General features: G+C 42.3%; 1 long non-coding RNA gene across 1 annotated transcript in view; it reads right to left on the reverse strand.

The window, feature by feature from the left end:
* Window positions 1-19,940, reverse strand: part of LOC142829978 (uncharacterized) — a 162,356-nt gene that overhangs the window by 134,203 nt on the left and 8,213 nt on the right. Inside the window, exon 2 of the long non-coding RNA XR_012904960.1 lies at window positions 5,831-5,961. This is a non-coding gene — a long non-coding RNA (uncharacterized LOC142829978). The remainder of the gene's footprint in view (window positions 1-5,830; window positions 5,962-19,940) is intronic.

A 19,940-nucleotide genomic window follows, 5' to 3' on the forward strand; every position in this document is an offset into this window, starting at 1 on the left:
ACAGCAGCAGTGACACCTAGAGCTCTAGGCCCTTTAATTGCTGCCAGACAGCATGCTCCAAGGAGCTATAAGGGCTGGGGGGGAAGGTGTGGCATGCTCTGGGAGGCACTGGCAGTTCCCGCTCTGCTCATTCTACCTGAGGCTCAGCCCTTCCTGGGAGCCACGGCATGGCTGTCAGCTCCCCTGTCAGGGGCCAGAGGGGCTGAGGCTGGCCAAACCTGGCAGCTAATAAGGAGGGTGTTATGTGAGAAGGTGCTGGCTGGGAAACTGAGCCAGACCTGTCACCCCAGCTTCAATGAAGATTGTGTATTGGAGCTGGCTCAGGCTGCCCAACCCCTAATTGGTAATGAGAAATAACTGCTGGCATCATTAACCAGGAGGCTACATAAGACTGGCAGGAAGGAGGTAAATTTTAAATAAGTTATATAGATATACCTATCTCATAGAACTGGAAGGGACCTTGAGAGGTCATTGAGTCCAGTCCCCTGCTCTCATGGCAGGACCAAGTACCATCCCTGACAGATTTTGCCCCACATCTCTAAATGGCCCCCTCAAGGATTGAGCTTACAACCCTGGGTGTAGCAGGCCAATGCTCAAACCATTACTCTTTGAAGTAATACACATGTACTGAGGTCATTGAGACAATGCCCAGTCCAAACTCACAACATGTCTATTACTTCAAAGAGACTTTAATACCAGACTACAAAGGGAAACCTCAGAACTGTCATTCATGCTTAAATTTGACACTTTACAAATGGGCCTTAACAAAGATGCTAACTACCTTACCCACTACAAAGATAGCTTCCCCAATTATCACACCTAATATTATCTCATAGACACTAACCTCCTCTCCCTGTTCTAAAATCTGATTTGTCAATTTTATGTGTGTTCACTTTTTTTTTAATCATCATATCCCTTTGGTATATATGGTCATGCCAATTTTCTTCGACAATTTGATCTGAGGAAATGGGTCTGGCCCATGAAAGCTCATCACCTAATAAACCATCTTGTTAGTCTTTAAAGTGCTGCATAGTCCTGTCTTTTGTTTCAGCAAGACCAGACTAACAAGGCTACATCTCTATTACTATAAAACATGTAGATGGTATCATGAGCTTTTGTGGGCACAGCCCACTTCTTCAGATGACCAGAGTTATGAGTTTAGGATGTGCACACCCAAAATAAATAGGAGAGGGGAGGGGGAGGGGGGAAGGAAAAAAGAAAAGGGGGGTGGGAGACAGCGAGCAAGAGGACACTACCAACTTAACAGCTGTTGAAGGTGCAAACAGCTCTTTGTGTAGACTCCTTGTCAGGAAGGTACTGTCTATTGACTTTGATTCTTATCTGCTTTGTTTTAACTACCCAATCTTCAGATACTTACTGATTCCCTCTAGCTCCATGTCTCCCACCCCCTTCCTTTTTTTCCCCTCCCCTTCTCCTATTTTGGGTGTGCACATCCTAAACTCATAACTCTAGTCATCTGAAGAAGTGAGCTGTGCCCACGAAAGCTCATGATACCATCTACATATTCTGCTAGTCTATAAAGTGCTACCAGACCATTTGTTGTTTTTTTCTGTAACAGACTAACTCGGCTACCCCCTGAAGCTTCTGAATGTATTTTCAGTTTTTCTCTTAAAATTTCCAGCAAAATTGACATGATCACACAAAATGTTCTGCTTTTGACAAATCGGCATCTTTTAACAAACATTCTGTCACAAAATTTTCAACCACCTGTACTCCTGAGGCGGCTCCTGGCCTGCAATTGGTGTTGCTGACCAAAAGCAGTTTCATTTTCCCAATGCATGTGCACATGTGTACACATACCCAGGGATGCTTTAACTTGCTCTCAGAGGCTTGGTCTCTACTAGGATCTTGGTCAAAAATAACCCCTCGCCCCTGCCAGGTTGAATTTCTAAGTAATGTGTCCACACTTTCAAGCCCATTATTCCATAATAAGGGGCCTTGGAATTTGAACTCTGTACTCCTGCTTTTCATCAGGAATAACGCTATTCCTGAACTTGCAAGGACAAAACAATGTTAATGTGGATGCTACAGCACTGCTAATTAAAAACTAACTGGCCTCCAGAAGGCCTCCCACAGCCCTCCAGAGTGCTTCTTGGGGCTCTAAGTCCAAGGTAGCATGTCCACATTAATTAAGCCTGCCTCACACTAATTTCAATTCTACCCTGTACTAAGGATACAGAACTTGGAATTTGTAAAATCAGGTGCCCTGAAGTTGATCTCAGTAAATTCTAAATAATCTCCTAGTGTAGACATAGCCAAAGTTACTTCTTGAGACAGGGATCTTTCCCATCTGCAAGGAGCAACACTCTCTTTGGGGATGTCTGTGAACCCATTGACCCAGATAGCACAGTAACTGTTACAACACCAAGCAGGTATTACATTGGACCAACAAGTCTGCCACAATTAAGGTTAAAATACATGTTCATTTTTGGACTGTCACACACACACTGCTCTCCATCTGGCTGGATACTCTCCAGGCTATTGTGTTTGCAGCCTACTCAATGGAGCCAATGTTCCTTTTAAGCCTCCCAAATCAAACAGCCTAGACATTGCCCTGCATTGGTGTCACAAATTATATTCAGGATACAGATCCTCTGTCTAGCCCTCCCTTCAAAGAGCTGAGACCCTATGGTCCAACTGCCCAGTCCCTGGTATCAGTTTTGATTCCTCAGGCTGCCTGTAGTGTAAGCGCACTCTCTCCCAGAACTTCAGCCATGTGGGATTACAGTTTTCAGGGAGTCATGTGAAAGCAAAAGCAAATAGACACAGGAAGACTTTACACAGGATTCTACACACTATTACTCTTTACTTAGCAGCACAAGAGATACACAGATCTAGACAAAATAATAAACACCGCTCTTTTTATCTTCTCTGCCTCAGTTTCCTCAGCAAGTTAAAGTTTTTGGACTTGGACAGAGTCCTTCAAGTAGTTCTGGATCCTTCTCCTGTAGTTCATTATTTTACCTCAGAATCATGGAGCTTCTTTCCCCCTTCTAGGTCAGCTAGCTTTTGCTCATTGTTATTGTTCCCACCATGAAACAGGACAACCCCGCCATATAAGCATGCCCCTTTCTCCTGCCCAAAATGTCCTGTGTGTTTTTATGAGTTTCACCTTGGTTTTATATGTCCTCCAGTGCCAACATCTGGTTTCTTTGTACTGCTGTTGGGGACTTTTTTATTCCCTCTCTTAAAGAGAAAATGGAGGAATTAGCTTCTTCCTATGTCAGCCATACCCATTACCCAGGGTATTTGCACCTGAATAGCCAACTATTTAACGTTTAACCACCAGCTACTAACCCTTACTTGACAGTCATGCAACAGTCCCTGTCAGTAGATGACAAGACTCCACAGCCACAGAGTAATATCATGATGCAACAATTTCACAACAAAATCAGAATTCACATGTGGTACATAGATTGTCACCTCAGACAAGAGGCTCTTTACATTTATGTTCCAAATATCACAGATTATTTGACCTCTGTCATGTAATTTTTAGAATTCGCGAAAACTACACAGTCATTTTCTGGTTCGTCGATTGCGTGGCTAGAAACAGGAATGGTCTCCAGGGGTTCAATCAAAAAAGAGCAGATTAAAACACAATTTGTCATACATTCCAATGTAAGGCCAAAGGATCTTGGCAACTCATCAACTAATGTGCAAGGCTATTAGCATACTTCTTCCAAAATGTGTTTCCCTTACTTTAAGATGGCATGAAGATTTCTCATTCTTGCAGGGAAACAAACATTCTGTAGAATTCAAGACATTTTGTGATATTTTAAACACTGTGATCTGTGTCAAAAAATCCACAAGGTTAGACATGAATGAATTTTGAGAGAGAAAGAGAGAGAGAGAGAGAGAACACAACTAGAACTTGAGAGAGTACATGTAACATGCAGTGCAATAACATAGCATCTGTTGTCCTAGGTGTCATTGGAATATTACAGTTTGAAGGAGTAGCCTAATCCTTATTGTGAACTCCAGAAGTTTTTAGAGTGGATCACTGCAGAGTGAAAGAATGGAGAGCAAGCTTTGTACTCAGGAATGCTACAATTCAAGAATTCATCCATGGGACCTTCACAACCATCTCAATAACCAAACTATTTTATCTCAGTAAAATACAGAAAAAACAAAGGTTGACACACAGCAGATGTAAAAACAGCACTGGCAATGTGAAAATAAGAATTACAAAATCCTGTGAAAACCCAGAGAGTACTGGTTGTGCATCCAATGTGGAAGACAAGATATAAAAAAACCTAAAAGATATTTTAACTTCATGGTTCAAAGTACAAATATTGGTGGGAGGGGGATTTTCTCCAAATATCTGAATTGGTTTTAAAAAAAAAACTGTCAAAAATGTGGAAGAAAAATAAAAGAAATGGAAGAAATACTGTCACACTAGATAGTAACTTAGAACCAAATAAGAAATAGACAATAATACAGAGTAGATGCTTTATGTACTATACCAGTGTTTCTCAACCTTTTTTATAGAGTACCCCTTTTTCAAAAAAAAATTATAAGTACCCCCAGCACCTACAGACACAAACAAATTTCCTACCATTGCAACACATTTGTTTAAACAACTTAATCGTTGGAAGGCAGGAGATGAAATTTGTGGGTGTAAAAAGTACAAAAATAATAAAACACTGTAAAATTTAAAAATTCAGTTTTCTCCAAATTTCAGTTGTGTCGACGTACCCCTCAATTTATCGAGTGCCCCAAGGGTACTCGTACCACTGGTTGAGAAACACTCTACTATACTTTTTAAATACTAGACCCTACATTTCATGTACAGATTTTCAGTGGCTCTATATTCATTTACACATTGACAATACCTCTGCCATTAAATATATTTTATTTGTATTTACCTAGTACCTATATGAGAATCAACAAGAAAAAAAATTACAAAAACTTTGGTGCCAAATTTTCCTCAGGCAAAACTCCAGGAGATATGACAATAGAGAAGTTGGGGCCACAACCTACATTAGATATGCGGTCTAGATAACAGATATGTTATAGCTTTCAAGTATAGATAATAGATTCTATGATTAGTTTATGCAGTTAGGTGGCCTGTGTGTAATACATTTGGTAATCTCTGTCCAGTTCTAATGGTGGACAAGTATGAAAAAATATTCTAGGATAGTGAGCACTGTTTGGCAATGCTGCTGGCAGTCTTTAAAAAGAGGCCAAGAATTACAAGGGCATAAAAACACAGCTAGCATCTCACCCATAATTTTGGTCATTCCAGGTCATGGCCGAGGCCCATTAGCAGGATGTCATGGCTGCTACGGCCCCATGTTGTACCCATTTGGTGGATAAACAAAGGATTTCAGTCTCCAGTTCTATCAAACAAGGCTTTGTTTGTGATGACCTATATAACTCAGTTGTGGTTTCATAACTCATGAGTAATATGATCATTGCAAATACAGGCCAATAAAAACTTCATTTTCATTATGAATTATATATTTCTTCCTACATGTTCATTTGGCTGCTAATCTGGGGAATCATGCCATTTTAGGTTTCTGTCAGATGGTGAATTTGGGTGAGTGTTTAAAAGGAGCGCAGACCAAAGCTCCTATGGGCCCAGTTTCTTTCCTCATTGAAGGGATTTGATTGAGAAGGTTCACATGACTGGACACGTAACCAAGAGCCAGTTCTGTAACATATACAGTAGAACTGGTTTCATGATCCCTGGAGGGATTCTTATTGATGGGACACCAAGAAAACAAGGAATGTGAGAAGTTAGTCTGGAAGCACATAGCCATGTGGACAAAACAGGGCATAGGTTTAATATTCCACTTGTTCCGCTTACCCTGCATTCAGCTTCTGTATCGTTATTCCCTTCGTCTACAATGAGGATATTATCAGCAATTATTTTCTCCTTAGGCAGCTTTCCAACACTTGGGTGAGTCTCCTCTGGAACACCAGTAGAAACCAAACCATCTGTAGAAACCAAATGGTATTGCAAAGGTTGTCAGCATGTTGGATACTTTATCCAGGCTTGTGTGCCAAAACCCATTCTTCACATCACAGATCATAAAGATCCTAGCTTTGGAGAGTTCTAGCAAGTTGCTGGCATGAATGTCAGGTAGGTGGCTTTGTCTATATACAGATGCATTATTTTCCTGATGACTTCTTTACCATTACCGTGTTCCTACCTATTCTATACTAGTCTCTATAGGTGCTGTGCAGACTTTTGAGCTCTTTGCATTTTGGATTACATAGTACCACTAGAATGTTCTTTTGTGGTAAGCACACAGATTCCACTCTGGAGTAGACTTCTAGTCTCAGCTTTCCTTTGAGGCACCCATAGCCTTTGAAAACATTCACACATGATTTTTAAAAGGTCTCCATTGTCCATGGGACTCCTTTTGCTTCTTGCACTACAGCTATAAAATTCTGTAACTGCTCCCAGATCAGTTTGTATTCTCAAAACAGTTGTATTTCCCAAAGAGAGGTTTGTGGCACTTACCATGCCTAACCACAAGCTTTAGTTGTTACCCCCCGCTATTTTTTGGGTTAGTTATAATGTAGTCACACTTTCATACTGCATTATGTTTTCATTGTATATTGTTAGATTGTGACAGCTCTCTGTAATGGGCACTTTCAAATCCAATTCACCCTGTGGAATCACATTGCTACCCAAATGAAATCTCACATAACGTATCCTATTAACTTTGTTATATGCATACAGGCTGTATTCTCCCTTCTTTCTTTCCTGTCCCAGCATCCTCAGCCTGATGTGTTCTCAGACTCTGGGGCATACCTATGATGTCATCACCACTATCTGATGTGCCACCTCTTCTCCACGTGTCTGAAAACCATTGAGAGAGCTACTTCTGGTCTTGCACACACTGCTAAAGTGGTTCAACTTGCCACATGCCTTGCAATGCTGCTCTAGTGTGGGAAGCTTCTCTTTTCCCCACTCATGCCATCTTCCACATTAAATACATCTCACTATGGGGATGGAACCCTAATCAAACTGCTCTCCTTTGCTGTTGTCTTACTGAACATATTTCAGGGGCTATTGTGCCTCCTAGGCTTTTCATTGTCTCTCATTGCTTCCACTGCATGGCCCACGTTTAAGGATCTGTCTAACACAGAGGTGGGCAATAATTTTTTGACAGGGGGGTATTCTGTGAATTTGGACAGTGGTCAAGGGCCACACTCTTCCATAATATTAATGGAAGAGGTACAGGATCTGGGATAGAGGATGGGTGCAGAAGGGAGCTTGGGGTAAGGGAGGGAGTTTGGGTAAAGGAGGCAGTTGTGACCTGGGGCACTGGACCAGGGTGCTGGGGGTTGGATTGTGACCTAAAGCAGGGAAATGGGGTTCAGGAGGTGGTGCAGGGATTTAGGTTATGAGCGAGGGCAGGAGGGGACTGTGGTCTGGGGCAGGGGATTGGGATGCCAGATCTGGGAGGGGATATGGGTGGAGGAAGGGGCAGAGGATTTGGGTATGTGGAGTGGGGGGCAGAGGGTTGGAGAAGGGAGGGGTTGGGTGCCAGAGGCAGGGTCTGGCTAGGAGACTTACCAGCCAGCAGCCTGTTCTTGAATCAGCCTCCCTGCCAGCCAGTGTTCTCTCTAAGGTGCACAGAAAGCACAGCTTCACAGGTGATTAATGAGCCCTGCCCAGTCAGTCAGCTCCATGCACAGAGCCCTGAGCCTCTGACTGGGCGGGGCTGATTAATTACCTGTGAAGCTGGGCTGCTGTGCACCTTAGAAGGAACATTGCTGCCTGCCCTGCCCCTACACAGATTACAGCCATGTGCTCTGGAGCCCCTTTTGCTTCATGGCTGCCTGTTATTGAAACAGGCAGCTCCCAATGGCTAGTTTCTGGCGAGAAACTGGCCAATGAGATTGTGCTGGGGGCAGTAGCAGCTCCTAAAGCCTTCCCCTCTCCCCTCCAGACTCACAGTTTTTAAAGAAAAACCACCCAGCAGCCACATTTCAGAGCAGTGTGCAGGTGGGACAAGGCAAACGGGGAGCCTGCCTGGGACTCCCCACAGTGTCTCTGGGCCAGATCTGGTGACTTGGATCCAGCCCGTGGGCCATATTTTGCCCAGACCTGGTCTAACAAGAGATGCCTTCCTAGAACAACAACTCCCATAGGAGGTCCCACAGTTTTTCTTTGGAATGCTGCATTTTCTATCCAAGTTCTCTCCACACCAGGCTGCACTAGCAGAACCCATAAGTCAACTCATAAGGTAGGCTGTTGAGTGAAACTGGGCAGGTTCCAACATACTGAACAAAACACAGATACCCCTGCCCTGAAGTACTATCAGCCAGGAGAGCCACTGATTCTTCAGTGTGTCACAGGGAGTAAGGATTGGGGGTAGCTCTTGCAGGAGCAGCCAGTTAATTCTGCCCTGTCAGAGACTGAACAGACTTAACTTCTGGCTGTGGTATGTGGACTGGAGCAATTCTATCAATACATGTAAGGTCACCCAAGAATAATGCAATCATACTACAAGCCCCCAGAGACAATCATGTCAAAGCCCCGTCTTAGTACTCATTACATACTGTAGCACACATTGATTTGACTCCAGCATTACCGGAAACAGATCAGATATTGTCTAGGATGATGTCTGGTGTTTGCTGATGCCCTAAACAGCATATACACCCAGACTCAGCAAGCTGGAAAGGGCCCCGGGACACTGAATCTATTAACATGCTGCTCTGCCTCCAGTTTCAAAGCAAAGCTGATGGAAATCAAGAAGGCTACGGAAATGGACATCCAAATGCAGGTAAAGAGAGATACTAGCAGGGGTGGTGTATTGGGCTGTAATAGAAAAATGAAGATCATTAATGTACCCACTGTTGTGTGTCTGCCCCAAATTCAGTGCAAAGTGGGCCATGTGAAGTGTCAAATGAAAACTTTTGCTATGCTGGCTCTGTCTAGGCTACTCATATACTTGCACAATCTTTGTGTGTAAAGTTATGAGTATGGGCTCTGTCGTTATATTTTAAATGTTTTCTATCTGGGAGACAGCAGTAGGCATCGACCATCTATTGTGAGGGGCAGTCGCTCAATGCTGCATGGACAATGGCTCTTAAGGGTTGCCAATTGGCACCTGAGAAGCACACAATGGCCCCTTGCTGAGAAGGACACACCTGGATACTCCATGGCTTCTTGCCTAGAAAGGACACAGACTGGTTTGGTGGTAGTGTGATCAGCCCTAATCTGGGAGGCACCAGCACCCAAGAGAAAAATGGATTTCCCTCTGCATGGGCAATGTTATAAAAGTATCCTGGGGATGCCTCCATCTTGTCTTCACTCCTGTTTTCTGCTCCAGAAACACCTTTGCAAGGGACAGAGAGCCAGGAAGGAGTATCTACCCATCGTAACATAGGATGTACTAGCAGTTTGTTACATCTCTGCTAAGAGCCTGCATCAAGAACTTGGCGATTGATGTTTGTAATGTGCTTTCTTTAACAATCTTACTCTCAGCCTTTTCTTTCTTTTCATTAATAAATTCTATAGGATTGGCACAGCATGCTCTTTTGGGTTAGATCTGAGGGATTAATTGACCTGGGACTGTGGCTGGTCCTTTGGAACTGGGAGAATCTGTTCAGAGTTGGTGAGATTTGTTTTCATAACCTCTCATCTGTATAAGGTTTGGTCCTGGTTGTGGCACAGGGAACACTGGAGTGTCTAAGGGGATTTGTTTGTGGAACTTCTTGCTGTCCAGATTGGCAGCTGGAATGTTGTGTGTGACTAGTTTGGTGCCTTATAGCGTAAGATCCCAGTCTTAGGCTATGAGTAGCCCTGGTTCTAATCACCCTGATTTGACCCCCTCAGCAGGGCCCCAAACCCACCTAATATATTACAGGTGGCCAGAAGACAAAAGCCATGTACTGGGAGAAACAGAATCATATTTTCAAATTAAAGATGAACTGTGCACAGGATGGACCATACGCTGAGGCCAGAGAGCTACAGTCCCCACCTCATTACGCAAGGAGGTAAGACAAATAATTCAGTCCTCATGCCTGAGCACTGACAGTCTTACACATCCTCCAGAGTAAGTTCATTGGCCAGGAATAACTTCACACCTTCATAGAATGATGTAACACCTGGCACTCATATACTAACCATCAGCAGAAAGAGGCATACTTTTCACAAAATGATCACTCCATATCTGACTTCATTCCTTCTCTCCCTCCACCCCTTCCCCCCCACCCCAAAGGAAATCTGCACAACATCTTCAAAAGACAAACCTGGGAGTTTAAATTCAAACTTTACTAGATACAAAAATTCCTGGTCCTAAGATGCCTGATTGTTCTTCTATGGCTTATCAGAACAATTTGTAACCACTAACAATTTGCAACCCCTTTTTCACCTTATGACTGCAGAATGTTAATGGACCACTTCACCTTGTATGGGCCCTTGGCACATGCATTAACTACTTGTGCTGAATCTTCTGTTCCACCTTATATTTAGCTGTAACACTGAGTACTTTCCCCATACCTGCAAAAGCGGCGAGGAGTCCTGTGGCACCTTATAGACTAACCGAAGTGTTGGCGCATAAGCTTTCGTGGGCAAAGACCCACTTCGTCAGATGCATGTAGTAGAAATTTCCAGAGGCAGGTATAAATATGCAGGCCAGAATCAGGCTAGAAACCAGAGACGTGCTCTGTAATCCCTGGGGACACAGTGGGTGAGACCCAGACACCCTCTGCAAGGCAAGGACAGCAGGTCTCCGCACCATCATGTCCTGCTATCCCCGGGAGTGTGAGCTGGCCCATGTACCCATGTCCCTGTGCTGTATATAGTATGGGGGAGCAGGAGAGATGTGCCCTGCCTCTGCATAGAGGGAGCTTCTGGAGGGAGGTTATTCCAAATTAACTTTGTAGTGTAGACATACCCTAAGTCTCAGTAGAAAGAGGCTTTTGCCTCATGAGTTGCCCAAACATGGGAAAAGATGGAAGCAGACTATTTACCTTCAGTAAAAACAACACAGAAACAAAACAAAAACAACACCTGATTACAGTGGACTACTCTTCACATTTCTGGGAGGTCGATGGCCTGCCTGATGCAAGAAGCAAGTCAGTGACTGGCAAACAAAAAACCCACTGAGACCTAGGACACTCCAAACAGTGTATTCACCTACAACTGACCCCAATTTGCCTCAGAAGACTCAAGGAATTAACCCACAAATGGGAGTTTGACCACTACACCTCCTCCCCAGCACATGCACAGATTAGTGGTAGGTGAAATCAGCTAAGACTGTTATACAAGGCTGATTCTTTTGGTTCAGAACCCTTGTTAGCATTTTGACACATAAAAATACCCCATGACAGGGATACCAAAATAGTCCAGTGCAGATACTGATAGCGTGAAGGCGCAAAACCCTGCTACCTAGGAAGGGAGTTGTGTTGCCACATGAAGGATGAAGATACTGTCAGAGGGGATGGCCAACAATCAGAGAAAGCGGGCTATAAAGTACAACAGGTCAGTTGAGGACCTACTGGGCCTTGAAGACAGGTACTCCTGTGAGAATCTAGCTATTAGAGAGACACCAGGAGCAAAGGAATAAAGTAACCATGAGGAGATAAAACAAGAGGGACAAGTTATCTGCGGGAACAGGAGACAACACCCAGAGACTGCCTACAGAGATGCAACAATCATCAGGGAGTAGAGAAACAGAGAACCATCCACAGGCCAACCACTCAGGGAGGGAGCAGAACCAGAGAAAGATAATTTGTCTCAGTGATAGACAGCACACTCCTGGTGTGATCATCTGTTGAGGAGACTAAAATATCTCAAAGACTATGTAACCAGTTGAGTCTGTGGTACTCAGCTGGTTACATAAGTTCCACAAAGCCTGCTAGGAGATATTTAAGGAACAGCCTATTGTTAAGTTTGGGAATGATCAGGGTTGTGGTAAGAAGTAGCATTTTGGGAAAGGAGCCAATGAGGAATTTCTCTTGAGGAGAGGACAACAAAGTGGTAAAGGGTGAGAAAGAAGTTAAGAGCTTGAAGGGAAGGCTAAAATACTACACACATAACAGAGCTCTGAAACAGGGAAAAAGATTAGCACCCTGATACAAGGATAAAACCAAACCCCTGTACACGGAAAGGGAAAAGCAGCATTTAGAAGGACCTACTGGACCATCACTGTTAAGGCACTGTTGAGTGCTAGGGAAGTCTAGAGGACTTTTATTGGAGCTGGACTGTAAATTTCATGTTATTAACTAGGACTCCAGGAAAGGAGATTTTTGTTTGAATGTTAAGCCTTGTGCACGTGTGATTGGCAGAAGGAGGAAATGGAGGCATAATGGTACTTAAATAGGTAAGGCATGGAAACTGAGAGACACCTTCCAATCATAAAATTTAGCACGTGTTGAAATCTCAATCTTTAGAAGAAAAACAAACAACACAGTCTTATGAAATGGCAAAGGTGCCTCAAACTTTGTGTGTCTCACCCTGATACAGGGTGAGAAAGAAGTTAAGAGCTTGAAGGGAAGGCTAAAATACTACACACATAACAGAGCTCTGAAACAGGGAAAAAGATTAGCACCCTGATACAAGGATAAAACCAAACCCCTGTACACGGAAAGGGAAAAGCAGCATTTAGAAGGACCTACTGGACCATCACTGTTAAGGCACTGTTGAGTGCTAGGGAAGTCTAGAGGACTTTTATTGGAGCTGGACTGTAAATTTCATGTTATTAACTAGGACTCCAGGAAAGGAGATTTTTGTTTGAATGTTAAGCCTTGTGCACGTGTGATTGGCAGAAGGAGGAAATGGAGGCATAATGGTACTTAAATAGGTAAGGCATGGAAACTGAGAGACACCTTCCAATCATAAAATTTAGCACGTGTTGAAATCTCAATCTTTAGAAGAAAAACAAACAACACAGTCTTATGAAATGGCAAAGGTGCCTCAAACTTTGTGTGTCTCACCCTGATACAGGGTGAGAAAGAAGTTAAGAGCTTGAAGGGAAGGCTAAAATACTACACACATAACAGAGCTCTGAAACAGGGAAAAAGATTAGCACCCTGATACAAGGATAAAACCAAACCCCTGTACACGGAAAGGGAAAAGCAGCATTTAGAAGGACCTACTGGACCATCACTGTTAAGGCACTGTTGAGTGCTAGGGAAGTCTAGAGGACTTTTATTGGAGCTGGACTGTAAATTTCATGTTATTAACTAGGACTCCAGGAAAGGAGATTTTTGTTTGAATGTTAAGCCTTGTGCACGTGTGATTGGCAGAAGGAGGAAATGGAGGCATAATGGTACTTAAATAGGTAAGGCATGGAAACTGAGAGACACCTTCCAATCATAAAATTTAGCACGTGTTGAAATCTCAATCTTTAGAAGAAAAACAAACAACACAGTCTTATGAAATGGCAAAGGTGCCTCAAACTTTGTGTGTCTCACCCTGATACAGGGTGAGAAAGAAGTTAAGAGCTTGAAGGGAAGGCTAAAATACTACACACATAACAGAGCTCTGAAACAGGGAAAAAGATTAGCACCCTGATACAAGGATAAAACCAAACCCCTGTACACGGAAAGGGAAAAGCAGCATTTAGAAGGACCTACTGGACCATCACTGTTAAGGCACTGTTGAGTGCTAGGGAAGTCTAGAGGACTTTTATTGGAGCTGGACTGTAAATTTCATGTTATTAACTAGGACTCCAGGAAAGGAGATTTTTGTTTGAATGTTAAGCCTTGTGCACGTGTGATTGGCAGAAGGAGGAAATGGAGGCATAATGGTACTTAAATAGGTAAGGCATGGAAACTGAGAGACACCTTCCAATCATAAAATTTAGCACGTGTTGAAATCTCAATCTTTAGAAGAAAAACAAACAACACAGTCTTATGAAATGGCAAAGGTGCCTCAAACTTTGTGTGTCTCACCCTGATACAGGGTGAGAAAGAAGTTAAGAGCTTGAAGGGAAGGCTAAAATACTACACACATAACAGAGCTCTGAAACAGGGAAAAAGATTAGCACCCTGATACAAGGATAAAACCAAACCCCTGTACACGGAAAGGGAAAAGCAGCATTTAGAAGGACCTACTGGACCATCACTGTTAAGGCACTGTTGAGTGCTAGGGAAGTCTAGAGGACTTTTATTGGAGCTGGACTGTAAATTTCATGTTATTAACTAGGACTCCAGGAAAGGAGATTTTTGTTTGAATGTTAAGCCTTGTGCACGTGTGATTGGCAGAAGGAGGAAATGGAGGCATAATGGTACTTAAATAGGTAAGGCATGGAAACTGAGAGACACCTTCCAATCATAAAATTTAGCACGTGTTGAAATCTCAATCTTTAGAAGAAAAACAAACAACACAGTCTTATGAAATGGCAAAGGTGCCTCAAACTTTGTTAATAAATCAGCACAAGAATAGAGTACTATGTTCCCAACATTATCAGTCACAGGCAATACACAAAATGGAAAAATCTTCCAGAACTGAGTCACAGACCTTATCACAATTGCTTCCTGATAGGAAGCATGGATAAACAAACTTAGTCCAAGGCCAATCAAAGACTAGCTAGGAAATCTTGTTTCTTGTGTCTCTAGGTATCAAAATAGGAAGTAAACAGCTTAGAAACAGTGCTGAGAATTACTTTGAGGAAGTACAGCTTCCTCTCAGTGCACTTGCTAAATTTGCTTATCTTTCATGGTCTCAGCACCACCACCATCACTCAATGCAGCCTGTAAGTGCTCTACCAGCCCTGCATAAATGATATTTTTCAACTTTCATACACAGAAAAATAACGTTAATGTAGACATATATAACCAAAATGTAGGAAATAGTGAGGGGCATGACTCAAACCTCTAGATCTAAACAGACTGATGTTCAGATAAAGATTTAAAATTAACTCCATCCTCAAAAGAAAAAATAATTCCCTGAATCTGTTAAAACCTTTACACCCTAAATTCAAAAGCTGGATCTCTCTCTAGAAGGAAACATTATTATATTTTTGTTGAAGCAATGACATAAACATATAAAGACTTTGTGTCTCAGCAGAACACAGAAAATGCTACATTTCACTTGTGAGATCTAAAGCGCACATTATCGTTATCACTTTTTAATAACATGTTTTATTTCTTCGCTCTGTATATTTTCATTGTATTCAGTGAAACTATACGAGAGCCCTCCAGTGGACATAATACTGCCAGTAAATTCCAAAAATGTGAAATTTAGCTTTTCTAGTTTACTGAACAAAGTGTACTACTGCATAGTTCAAGGATGTTAATTACTGATCAGATTCTACAAACCCTTACTCACATGAATAATCCTCTCACAAGTAATTCTGGTAATTTCAATCCATCCTCAAGACCCACTTCTGATATGATGTCTAAAAGAAAGTAGCCAACCAATGAAAAATAGGTTGGCTCAGCCGTCAGGAAGTTAAAAATTTCTTAATTTATTTTAAAAAATTGCAAAATACTTTGACCAATGAAAATGTGCAATAGCTACTTATGTAAGCAACAGGTCTTTGTCGTCATAACATTACTCTCATTTCCTTCATTTAGTGTCTCTTCCTGTGTGCTTATATAGGGCATAATACAATGAGGTCATGATTCCATTCAAGGCCTTTGGGTATTGTCAGACCATAAATAATAAATGATAATTACAAGTTTGCATGATTTAATTCTAGTGCTCACAAATCGTAAAATAAAATTCAAGAAACTTACATTTGGAAAGTTTTGTATTTCTTTTTTGCAATTCACAAAAATGGTCCACTTTTAATTAACATCCTGAAATTTGTTTGGCTTAAAATTAAAACCATTTGGTTGTTGCAAATAGTTGAAATCTTGCTCAACATTTTTGAAATTTTGGGTTTAAATTAATTTTAATTTAAATTAAGTATCAATTTTTATAATACATTAATCTGGGGATTTTTAAATGTTGTATTTCAATAAAAACCAGCTGTTAGAAAAAGTGGCATTTCTGGGCTGCAAAATGGCTCAGAACTAAAAATTGTATGTATTTTCTGAAGTTCCACAAAGGCATTTCAACATTTACATTGTTACATAAACAACAACTGTGGGGAACTTTAGCTTTATTATCCCTTTTTCTTTTGCTGTCAAATGAGGTTTTATATTTAAAATTTTAGTGTGCAAAAATCCAATATTCAGCAAAAGATATATTAATGTTGTTGAAGAAGCAAAATATGATGTCAAGTATGCCTCATTTTCTTCATTTTTTAAATAAATGTAGATCTTGATCTTTGTTTAATATTTAATCATTTGTTTCCTTACATTCCATTCTCCAAACAATATAGAAGCCCTCTAGAGGCCAAAATAATACCTCTAAATTCCTATGGATTCTACCAAAAAGCCATCCAGAAAGGATTAATACAATGCATAGGGTTCTGGGATTATCTCTCAATCAAATCTAGTTGAGATTTTAATATTTCTATTAACTTTTCTCCATTGTGCATTTGCAAATTTAGGGTCCAAGCCAGTATTGTGACCCATTAGGTTTTATTTTAATACCTTGAATACAGTTTAGGGCCAAACACTTAACCCATTAGACTATAAGGTCCTTTGCCAAGAGAATGATATTTGAGCCCTCAGAAGTTCCATTCAGTGCAATAAGCAAACCAACTTCATTTGAAAAAAAATGTAAGCTCTACAAGAAAAAAGTGCTAACAATTAATTAAGGCCAACTTATTAGAACCGTACAGTGCTGCATGAGTCTGCAACAGCAAAGTCAGATGCAAAAGGAATTATTCTTGGCAATTTTCATTCAAACAGAGAGAGGAAAAATTGGATACAAGACATTATACATGTTTAATAAAAGCCAAAAAGCAAAAGACACTAAAAATCAATTCTCAGGATAGGGCTTTGTGAATATATTGCTTTCAGAGCTATAGCTACAACTAGCAATCGTCAGAGCAGACAACTTCCCTAATGGTGTCCTGTTAGAAGTACAGTACAGAGCTTGACTGGTCTTTGAGAATTGAAGGTGCTCATTACATAATAATAGACCAATACTAAGAACATTTTTGGCATATCCTGCACAAGGAATGAATTGGTTTGCTTGAGAGAAAAGGAATTGTTTATGAAGGAAACCTATTTTTGTTTTTCAACCATGTAAAATGCTCACAGACCAACTTGAGAAAGGTTAATGTTCTTTACACTGTTTTATATCCAGCAAGTTTAAAGAAATGTGCAATGGTGAGAAACGGATCTTCAGTGGGAAAAAATAGCAGAAAAAATATGTAAAGTTAATTTCCCTCTTGCACATGTAGATCATAATAATGGTGAGAAGCAAGAGGACCAGAGGTTCAGATCCCTCTACACACTGTAAAATAAATTATTAGGAAGTAGGAGTATTTGGCACTCAGTGTGTGAATACTGTGTGACTATACTCGGTGATTACTGCCAATATTTTAACAGAGGTTCCCACAGAAATATTCCTCCCTGTGACAATCTTTGATAAGCATGAGTGCCCAGGTCATATAGGTGTGGGGCAGTTTTTATATTTTTCTCCCTCCTCCTTTAAATAATAAATGCTTTTTTCATAGTAAAGAAGCCAAACAACTTGGCAAACTAGTCAAAGGCCACTAAGGTCCACCATCTATAGGGGCTATATGGGGGTATTGCCCATCTACTCTAAAGGACTTCCATTTTTTGGCCTACTACTGTACTATCATCAACTCAGTAGCCTTAGGAGGTTCTTTGGGAGCATACTGACCCACCTACCCTCAAGCAGCTCCTCAAGGTCCACTCCAAACTCTACCCCATAGAAGCCTTCATATTCTCAGCAAGGTTCCCCCAGACTGCCCTCGGGTCATTAGCATCCTCCAAACTCACTTAGGTGTGAGGGACTCCCTCCTCTCCTATGCCTCATGAGCCCTAGGACACTAGCTGGGAATCCCTAACTCCACCTCTCTACAGATGCTCACTCCAAGTTGCCACGTTGTCCAATCTCATGTGACTTTTCTCAACAGCAAAAAAACCCCAAAGCTATTTCCCCTTCAAACGTCCCTGGTGTGAGAGGAGCCTGTCCCTCCAGCCTTCTGCAGAGCTTAGGTGCAGCTTGGACATTTGGGACTGGGAAGGATTAGGTGTGTGATAATTGGGGAGTAGCCTGCCAACTTTCCCCATTGGACACCAACTGAAGCAATGGCCTCCAATCCATCTGGTCAGGAAAGTTGGCAACCCTACGCAGCCTCACTCCTTTAGCTCCACTGCACCAAACTCTGCCCCATTTATCTCAAAACTGGGGATCATCAGCCACTAATTGAACAGCCACAAACCCTGCAATTTAGTGCTCAAATAAAGCAGAGTGAAGGAGGCTGAAGTCAAGTGGCTTTCTTTAATCTGAACAGTAATGAGAAGGAATGGGATCACAAGACTGACAAGAAATAATAAGAAGGATGGATCCCCAGGATCTCCCTAATTTAAGTTCTTCTGCTATTCAGACTCATGTGGAGCTGACAAGCTGTTTTGTGTGCTCTTTTTGCACTGCTCCTCCTGTGTTGTGCTGGCCCCACACTTCTTTCTGCTTCGCTCCCTGCTCTGTTCCATCCCCACATGCCTCTTTTCTGCTGGCTCACCCATCCCAAGCTCCTTGCTCTGGCCCAAGCACCTTTTCATTTGGAGTACAAGAAATGAGCACTCTACGACTATGTCTACACTGCAGTTATTTTTCGGAAAAAGGTACCCAAATTGCAAACCACAATTCACCTACCGTTTTCTGATCCTTTTTTCAGAAGAGACTTTTCTGAAATTTGGCCCGCCTCCATGGAATTGTTTTATTTTCAAGCCAGGAGTGTCGGAACAATTTTCAGACTATGGTGAATGCCATTTTCTTTTAACCATTTTTTGCCACTGTGGGGAGCCTCAAGGACTAGTGCCTGCACCTCTGTCCCTCCATTCTCTTCCAGTGCCCATAATACTGTCAGCCCATGTTGATTGTTGGGTTCTATGCACAGATGTTGGGTGGTGTGGGTGGCTTGTGATATACAGGTCACACTCAATCTGTGGTCCCCAAACGGGGGGGTACACACACCAAGGGAGGGAGGGAGGGAGGGAGGAACATTCAAGGAGACACAGCAGGGCCCAGGCCTCCCACACAAGGGGCAGGGACAGAGCACCACCCAACCTCTTTCCCACCCCAGCCACAGCCCAGGTCCTACCCCAGACGCCACTCAGCTGCATCCCCAGGGCTTGCCCCCCCTCCTCATCCCACCGCAGCTCCAGTCCCCAGCCACAGCTCTGGCCACAGCACCAACTCCCAGCTATAGCCCCCCGGCTCCCAATCTCAAGCCCTCTCCTGACCCCGGCTCCCAGCATGTTCCATTAGGGACAAGGGGGGCATGCTAGAAGTTGAGGACCACTGAACTAAATGACCTAGTGGTCCCTTCTGACCCTAAATTCTAGGACTTCATTTGTGCCTTAGCTTACCAATACCCTGCCTGATTAATTTAGGTTTTGGGTGGTAACCAGCTTCCTTCATTATCCACTTATATTTTGAGCTCTATGTTCGCAAAGAGCTTGCTAGGAAATGACATTTTAAAAATAGTCCAATTTCTGCTCCCAGCGGCCTCCAGGCCCAGCACTGGCTCTGCCCCCAGAGACCATTGTATGTACCTGGGGAGTGTGGGACAGGTTAAGGCGCTGCCCTAGTGGTGCAGCCTGGCTGCAAGATGGAAGCAGCCTGCTTCAGGGAAAGCTTTATCCGTGCCATTGGTAAGGAGCTGTGTATTTGAAACTTGCGGGTGTAGGTCATTTAATTAAGGTTGTGTTAAGGTCTCTGTTAGCCTACTCATAAACCTCTCAAGCATTCTTTCATGTGCCTATTTTTGTTTGAGTTGTAGGGGAAACGGTGCAACCAGAAATTGTAACTCAAAGGAGGGGAGGCTTAGCTCAAAACGTTTGCATACTGCTGGTCTATGCAATGTTCTTGGCACACTTTCCATTAATTAAATCCACAGTACATAAATATTAGG

The sequence above is a fragment of the Pelodiscus sinensis genome, chromosome 6 (assembly GCF_049634645.1).
Source record: "Pelodiscus sinensis isolate JC-2024 chromosome 6, ASM4963464v1, whole genome shotgun sequence".
NCBI classification, from domain to species: Eukaryota; Metazoa; Chordata; order Testudines; family Trionychidae; genus Pelodiscus; species Pelodiscus sinensis.